This window comes from Rhinoraja longicauda, chromosome 32, assembly GCF_053455715.1.
Source record: "Rhinoraja longicauda isolate Sanriku21f chromosome 32, sRhiLon1.1, whole genome shotgun sequence".
In the NCBI taxonomy this organism is placed as follows: Eukaryota; Metazoa; Chordata; class Chondrichthyes; order Rajiformes; family Arhynchobatidae; genus Rhinoraja; species Rhinoraja longicauda.
In genome coordinates, this window is record NC_135984.1 from 27,277,721 (window position 1) to 27,286,344 (window position 8,624).

The 8,624-nt window shown below is 55.3% G+C and overlaps 1 protein-coding gene across 2 annotated transcripts in view; it reads left to right on the forward strand.

Moving 5' to 3' along the window:
• Positions 1 to 2,429: 2,429 nt before the first annotated feature.
• kcnj5 (potassium inwardly rectifying channel subfamily J member 5) overlaps positions 2,430 to 8,624 on the forward strand; it is a 33,079-nt gene continuing 26,884 nt past the window's right edge. The window contains exon 1 of one of the 2 annotated variants that reach the window (XM_078426561.1): positions 2,430 to 2,540. The gene's annotated coding sequence lies outside the window, so the exon portion shown is untranslated. Of the gene's footprint in view, positions 2,541 to 3,298; positions 3,419 to 8,624 lie in introns of those variants that run through there. The other variant, XM_078426560.1, reaches the window with a different exon arrangement.

Below are 8,624 nucleotides of genomic sequence, written 5' to 3' on the forward strand. Positions count from 1 at the left end.
GCAAATTACAATTATTACAAGCGCAGATAAAACCAATGTACATCAGAGTCCCGTCATCTCCAATACTCTGGCTGAAGGACTGAGTTTGCTGTTCTCGCCACTGGGAGGCAGTGATTGCGGGATTTTGACCTGGACTTAGTTTTGACATCAAATCTGACATCATAACCTGCAACTCCTCAACAATCTGACTGACCAAAGCTCATTTTATAAATCTATGAGAAATTGGTGTTCAAAGTCAAGAATGCCTTGCCAGAGCAAGTAAAAGAGATTGCTTCCAGTAGTTATATTCAATATTGAATTCCACAGCTACAGCTAACTTGATTTCTCAATCTGTATCAGTTTTTTAGATTTTTTTAGATTTCGAGATACAGCGCGGAAACAGGCCCTTCGGCCCACCGGGTCCGCGCCGCCCAGCGATCCCCGCACATTAACACTATCCTACACACACTAGGGACAATTTTTACCCAGTCAATTAACCTACATATCTGTATGTCTTTGGAGTGTGGGAGGAAACCAAAGATCTCGGAGAAAACCCACGCAGGTCACGGGGAGAACGTACAAACTCCGTACAGACGGCGCCCGTAGTCAGGATCGAACCTGAGTCTCCAGCGCTGCATTCGCTGTAAGGTAGCAACTTTACCGATGCGCCACCTCTCTAGTTCATCTCTAGTCTTGTCCACGCCCGTTTGTTTTCTCCTCCACGTTCTTTATCATCCTCTCCTCTGGGAGTGGAGAACATGCCCAGTCTGAGCAAGTCCTCCTGCCCTGCATTGTACAACACGGGGCTGGCTCGAAGGGCCAAATGGCCTCCTCCTGCACCTATTTTCTATGTTACTCCCACAGTCTCTTGTCCATGCTCTCACTCTCTCACATCTCCCATTCACACACTGGACAGATAACCTTGTTGCAGCTTATCCTTCTGGTCACCCCTGATATACCTTATCAGAGGCACCCCCCCCTCCTCCACCCACCCAGCAGGTTAACAAGCTTCCCTTATCTCCTCAGCTCTGATCAAGGATGTTTTGTCAGAAATGTGGGCTCTGCACCTTCCTTAGTGCTAGAGAAAACATTGAGATCTCTGCTACTGAGGAGGCAGAGTCATAAATGGCTATGTATCTTGTGTGGGAAGGAACTGCAGATGTTGGTATACACTGCACAGACACAAAAGGCTGGAGTAACTCAGCGGGTCAGGCAGCATCTCTGGAGTAAAGGAATAGGTAATGTTTCGGATTGAGACCCTTCTTCAGACTGAGAGTCAGGGGAGAAGGAACCAAGAGATATGAAAAGGTACATAGAACAAATTAATGACAGATATGCAAAAAGACAGATCAAAGCCAACACAAGGAAATGGCAGAAGAGTTGAACAGGTACTTTGCATCTGTCTTCACTAAGGAAGATACAAACAATCTCCCAGATGTACTAGAGGACAGAGGATCTAGGGGGATAGAGGAACTGAAAGAAATTTGCATTAGGCAAGAAATAGTATTGGGTAGACTGATGGGACTGAAAGTTGATAAATCCCTAGGGCCTGATGGTCTGCATCCCAGGGTACTCAGGGAGGTGGCTCTAGAAATAGTTGACACATTGGTGATCATTTTCTAATGTTCAATAGATTCAGGATCAGTTCCTGTGGATTGGAGGATAGGTAATGTTATCCCACTTTTCAAGAAAGGAGCGAGAGAGAGAAAACGGGGAATTACAGACCAGTTAGCTTGATATCAGTGGTGGGGAAGGTGCTGGAGTCAATTATTAAAGAGGTAATAATGGTGCATTTGGATAGCAGTAAAAGGATAAGTCCAAGTCAGCATGGATTTATGAAAGGGAAATCATGATTGACTAATCTTCTAGAATTTTTTGAGGATGTGACAAGTAAAATGGATGAAGGGGAGCCAGTGGATGTAGTGTATCTAGACTTTCAGAAAGCCTTTGATAAGGTCCCGCACGGGAGATTGGTAAATAAAATTAGAGCACATGGTATTGGGGGTAGGGTGTTGACATGGATAGAAAATTGGTTGGCAGACAGGAAGCTGCAGACAGGGGGTGTGTGGGGGGGGGGGGGGGGGGTGTGGAGTGTGGAGTGTGGGGGGGGGGGGGGGTGTGGAGTGTGGGGGGGGGGGTGTGGAGTGTGGGGGGGTGTGGAGTGTGGGGGGGGGGGTGGAGTGTGGGGGGGGTGTGGAGTGTGGGGGGGTGTGGAGTGTGGGGGGGGTGTGGAGTGTGGGGGGGGGGTGTGGAGTGTGGGGGGGGGTGTGGAGTGTGGGGGGGGGGTGTGGAGTGTGGGGGGGGGGGTGGAGTGTGGGGGGGGGTGGAGTGTGGGGGGTGTGGAGTGTGGGGGGGGGGTGTGGAGTGTGTGGGGGGGGTGTGGAGTGTGGGGGTGTGTGGGTGCGGGGTGCTGCTGTCCGTCGTTGCTGCGTTGCTGGGTTGCTGGGTGCTGGGTGCGGGGTGCGGCGGCTGTAGCTGACATCACACGGATGTTGCCTCCATCGCTCCGCTCGCTGTCGCTGCCGTGGACTGAGGGCGGCGCAGAGACGGGCGGCCGCGCTGTGAGTGCGGGGGGTAACGGGGCGGGGGGGCGGGAGAAGCCCCTCACCCCGGGGGGGAGCCGGGCGGGACAGCGGCTGAGGTTGCCCGGGACCCCGGGCTGTGTGGAGGGTCGCCGGGCCGGGGGTCTCCGCTCTCAGCGGGAGGAGAGGGGATGGTGGGGAGGGAAGGGGAGGGGATGGTGGGGAGGGGATGGTGGGGAGGGAGGGGAGGGGAGGGGGGGAGGGGAGGGGAGGGGGGGAGGGGAGCCGGCGCAGCCCCCGGGCGGGTCTCGCAGCCCCGGAGCCGGGCCACGGCTGCCGCCGGTCAGCGGGCGGACAGTCAGGGCAGCCCACGGGAGGTGACCGAGGGAACGGGGATGGGGGTTGCGGGGGAGGGAGGGGGAGGGAGGGGGGGTGATTGTGTTTTAGACGGGGAGGTGAGGGAAGGGGTGTGTGAGGGGGTGGGTCAGTGGAGGGAGCGGTGGGGATGGGGGGGGGGGGGTTGAGGGGGGTGTTGCGGGTGCGAGTGAGGGGTGGGAGAGTGGGGCGAGGGAGTGGGGAGGGGGATGGGGGGGGGGGGGTTGAGGGACTGCGGGCCGGTGTAGCGGCGCTGCAGCTCCGCACAAACTGCGGGCGGGGCCTGGTGGGGGGAAGGGGTGGTGAGTGTGTGGAGGGGGTGGGGGTGGTGTTGGTGGGGGGGAAGGGGGAGGAGTAGAGGGACGTGTCCATCACTGGGACTGGAGACGGAGGGAGGGAGGGTGAGATAAGGAGGGAGAGTGAAGGTGCGGCCACATTGAGTTGAACACACAAGTGCTGTGGACGGACGGCCGTGTGTGGAGGAGGAGGCGCCGCCGCCGCCGCCAGTGGGTGATGCTCGGGGCGGGATCCTTCCTCCACCGGTGAGACTGGAGCCTCTCTGTTGAAAGTCTGGGTTTCTGCACGTTTTGGTCTCGGGGAACTTGAGGGGTCGCGGTTTGGGGGCGCAGTGATCGCGGTCCCAGAGCAATCGGTTAACGGAGACCGGGTTACAGTGACTAACGCAAAGTGCTGGGGGACTCACTCAGCATCTGTGGAGCCGCTGGACAGGCGACCCCTCGGGCCGGGACTGACCCGCTGAGACCCCCTCAGTTACATGTGTTGTAGTTTAGGTTCCAGCGCCGTGTAAAACTCATTGTGTCTCCAATCAAACGACCGGCAGCTGGAGCCGAGGGCGAGAGAAACGGTAACTGTGAAAACAGCGAGTCCACGGGTGGAGGGGATTTAAACAGATATTCAGGGGGAATTGAAAGGAGGGGGGGGAGAGAGAGGGGAGGGGGTAAATGGGGAGAGAGAGGGGAGGGGGTAAATGGGGGAGAGAGAGGGGAGGGGGTAAAGGGTGAGAGAGGGGAGGGGGTAAAGGGGAGAGAGAGGGGAGGGGGGTAAATGGGGAGAGGGAGGGGAGGGGGTAAATGGGGAGAGAGAGGGGAGGGGGTAAATGGGGGAGAGAGAGGGGAGGGGGGTAAATGGGGGAGAGAGAGGGGAGGGGGTAAATGGGGGAGAGGGAGGGGAGGGGGTAAAGGGTGAGAGAGAGGGGGAGGGGAGGGGGGAAAGAGAAAAGAGTGGGGAGAGGGAGAGAAGAGGGGAGGGGGAAAGGGGGAGTGTTGGGGAGAGAAGGAAGGGGGTGAGGGGAGTTGGAGGGAGAGGGGAGGGGGCACTCCCTGGAGAACCGTCAGGGACAGTAGTCTCCCACCCACCCCCTCCCTCGGAGATGTCCGTGCGATGAGGTTCTAGCACCGGTTTTAGTTACATATTTACAATGTTTTCACGGTTCTCTAAGATGACTTCAAATTATCACGCGTGTCCGTCCGCACAAGCTTGCGACTGTGCTACTTTACTTCAAAAATCAAACCGCTGTAACTGTTCATGGTCAATGTTCCCTCCCCGACACCCCGACCCTCCCCCCGGGCGAGTGTGCTACATACCCCGGGAGTGTGGACCCGACTCTACCCCGAGTCCACGAAGGCGCTTGTTCCACGGAGCCGCACAGACAGAGGGAGGAGAACCACGCGTGTGTTCACATGGGGCAAGGGGCTGTGGGTGACCGGGTCTGTGGTGACCGGGGCTGTGGTGACTGACCGGGTCTGTGTGTGACTGACCGGGTCTGTGGTGACGGGGTCTGTAGTGACCGGGTCTGTAGTGACCGGATCTGTGGTGACGGGGGTCTATAGTGACCGGGTCTGTGGTGACCGGGTCTGTGGTGACCGGGGTCTGTGGTGACTGGACTGGGCTGACGGTCAGGCCACTGGTGTTCAATCCGAATTGGGAAAAGTCCGAGTTCGGTCTGGTTGGGAGCGTGAACGGAGCGCGGAGAGGGGACGGGGAAGGACTTGTACCCGCCGGAGGCAGGTGGATGGGAGGGGGATGAGTGGAGGGAGGGGGATGAGTGGAGGGAGGGGATGGTGTGGTGGTGGTGCCGCCGGGCGGGGGGGAGGACTGGGGGACGGTTGTCTATTAGAGACAAGAGAGGACAAATTAAACTTTAAAATACTGAGAAGAAAGGGGACGAGGAAGTGACTGTTTCAGATGAGGAACTGCAGATGCTGGGATCCTGAGCAAAGTACAAAGTGCTGGAGTAACGCCCTGACCTGTTGAGTTACTGGAATACTAGTGCTGGAAGGAACTACAGATGCAGATTTAAACCGAAGATAGACACATAACGATGGAGTAACTCAGCGGGACGGGCAGCATCTCTGGAGAGAAGGAATGGGTGACATTCTGAAAACTTGGACTTCTGAAGAAGGGTCTCGACCCGAAACGTCACCCATTCCTTCTCTCCAGAGATGCTGCCTGTCCTGCTGAGTTACTCCAGCGTGTTGTGTCCATCTTACCAGAATACATTGTGTATTTGTGCAGGCGAGGTAGATGGACAGCCGACAGTTACAGTTTAGTTTATTGTCGCGTGTGCCGAGGTCCAGTGAAAAGCTTTAGTTGCGCTAACCAGTCAGCGGAAAGACAGCGCATGATCACAGTCGGGGTTATAGATACAGGATGTACGTTGTGAATGGCTGGATTGTAATCATGTCTTGTCCTGGCCTCGCCGGTGACGGGCGCGGGCAGTGAAGGGTCGGGACCCGGGCACTGGGTGGAGCAGCTACAGATCCGTGTCAGATCAGTCACCCAGCCAGTGGCCGCTGTCCCCCACTCCATCCATGTAACCCTGTGGGGCAGAGAGCCGCAAACACTGCTTCTGTATCCGCGCCTCTCCCGACCCCCTCTCCCCGGCCCCTCTCCCCAGCCCCTCTCCCCGGCCCGGGGCCGGCCGGCTCCACCACTCCAGTGGTCATCATCTGTCTCGGTGGTGCAGCGGCAGAGACCCGGGTTCCATCCCGACTAATGTGTCAATACACAGCACCGCCATTCAATGTGATCATGGCTGATCATTCTCAATCAGTACCCCGTTCCTGCCTTCTCCCCATACCCCCTGACTCCACTATCCTTAAGAGCTCAATCTAGCTCTCTCTTGAATGCATTCAGAGAATTGGCCTCCACTGCCTTCTGAGGCAGAGAATTCCACAGATTCACAACTCTCTGACTGAAATGTTTTTCCTCATCTCCGTTCTAAATGGCCTACCCCTTATTCTTAAACTGTGGCCCCTTGTTCTGGACTCCCCCAACATTGGGAACATGTTTCCTGCCTCTAACGTGTCCAACCCCTTAATAATCTTATATGTTTCGATAAGATCCCCTCTCATCCGTCTAAATTCTCTGTCTGGTGGGGGGGTGGGGGTGTAGGGGGGGTGGGGGGGTGTAGGGGAGGGGGGGTGGGGGTGTAGGGGGGGGTGTACATTCTCCCTGTGACCCGCACGGGTTTTCTCCGGGTGCTCCTGTTTCCTCCTAACAATTCCAAAGACTTATAGATTTGTATGTTAATTGGCATCGGTAAAGATTGTAAATTGTCCATAATGCCGTGTAGGACAGTGTTAGTGCGGGGGTTGCTGGTCGGTGCAGACCCGGTGGGCCGAAGGGCACTGTTTCGCGCTGTATCTCTAAACTACAACTAAACTAAGCTGTGGAGTGTAGGACACGGCCCTGCCTCCACTGGCCTTCACAGACAACAATACTGACACAATACTGAGCAGTCTTATACCTCTGCATCGTGAATTCCCCACTCTTGTGCTCAATGCCCACGGAGAACTCTCCCTAGTTACTGATTTGCGTCTCGACCCGAAACGTCACCCATTCCTTCTCTCCAGAGATGCTGCCTGACCTGCTGAGTTACTCCAGCACTTTGTGTCTATCTCCGGTTTAGAACCAGTATCTGCAGTTCCTTCCTACACATGGAGACTTTATCTGTTCTCCTTGTTTGAGCCACAGTACAACGTTGCCCTGCACTCCTGCAGACAAAAGGGGCTGGGAAGTGAAATCCAGGGGCCGTGTTATCTCCCCCCTTCACTTTACACCGGGATACGGTTTATTTGGGGCTGCAGTTCCTCCGAGTTTAAAACTGCTAGATCCATTAAGCCAAAGTGCTGGAGTAAGTCAGCGGGCCAGGCAGCGTCTGTGGAGGGAATGGACAGGCGACGTTCCGGGTTAGGACCCTTCTTCAGGTTCACTGCTGACATCTGTCAGTGACGGGCGGGGAGACAGAGCTGTGCGTGACCCCTGGGGAGAGCTCTCTGTCCCTGCACCCTCGCACCCAAAGGGCAGCTTTGACCTGTCCCCACAATCCTCTGAGTGTAGTTTAGATACAGCACAAAATCGGGCCGTTCGGCCCACCGAGTCCACGTCAACCAGCGACTAACCCGCACACTAGCACTATCTACACTCACTAGCGACAATTAACCTACAAACCTGCACGTCTCTGGAGTGTGGGTGGAAACCGGAGCACCCGGAGAAAACCCACGCGGTCACGGGGAGAACGTACAAACTCCGTACAGACAGCACCCATACTCAGGATCGATCCAGGGTCTCTGGTGCTGTGAGGCAGAAACTCTACCACTGCTCTTTGTACCCACAACCTGCCCGAGCCCCCAGAATTGAGATTGGCCCCAGTAGTTCAGAAGGGCTTCGCCCAGAAACGTCACCGATCCATGTTCTCCAGATCTGCTGCCTGACCCGCTGAGTTACTCCCAGCAATGTGTGTTCGTGAGGTTTATTCCCGCGCAGTGACGGCTGCAGATACTAAATGAAAACCCAGCACAGAAATGGCTGCAAATCTGAAATACGAAAAAACAATGCTGGAATCACACAGCTGTTCGGTCCAGCTCTGTGGAGAGAAACAGCTGTGAATCAGGTTGGAGGCACCAGGAACTGCAGGTGCCGGTTTACAAAAAAAACTCAATGTGCTGGAGCAACTCAGTGGATCATGGGCATCTCTGGAGGACAGGGGTTATTAGTGCGGGTGTCAGGGGGTTATGGGGAGAAGGCAGGAGAATGGGGTTGAGAGGGAAAGATAGATCAGCCACCATTGAATGGCGGAGTAGACCTGATGGGCCGAATGGCCTCATTCTGCTCCTAGACCTTATGGATGGGTGACATTTTGGGCCGGGACCCTTCGGACCAAGAGGGTCACTCGGTCTACAACGTGACTCTATTTGTCTTCCTGCAGGTTAGAAACATCGAAACATAGAAAATAGGTGCAGGAGGAGGCCATTCTGCCCTTCGAGCCAGCACCGCCATTCATTGTGATCATGGCTGATCATTCTCAATCAGTAATCTTACCTGCCTTCTCCCCATATCCCTTGATTCCACTAGCTCCTAGAGCTCTATCTAACTCTCTTAAATCCATCCAGTGAATTGGCCTCCACTGCCCTCTGTGGCAGAGAATTCCACAAATTCACAACTCTCTGGGTGAAAAAGTTTTTTTCTCACCTCAGTTTTAAACGGCCACCCTTTATTCTTAGACTGTGTCCCCTGGTTCTGGACTCCCCCAACATTGGGAACATTTTTCCTGCATCTAGCTTGTCCACAGAGAGTGGTGAGTCTGTGGAATTCTCTGCCACAGAAGGTAGTTGAGGCCAGTTCATTGGCTATATTTAAGAGGTAGTTAGATGTGGCTAAAGGGATCAGGGGTATGGAGAGAAGGCAGGTACAGGTTACTGACAGGATGATCAGCCATGATCATAT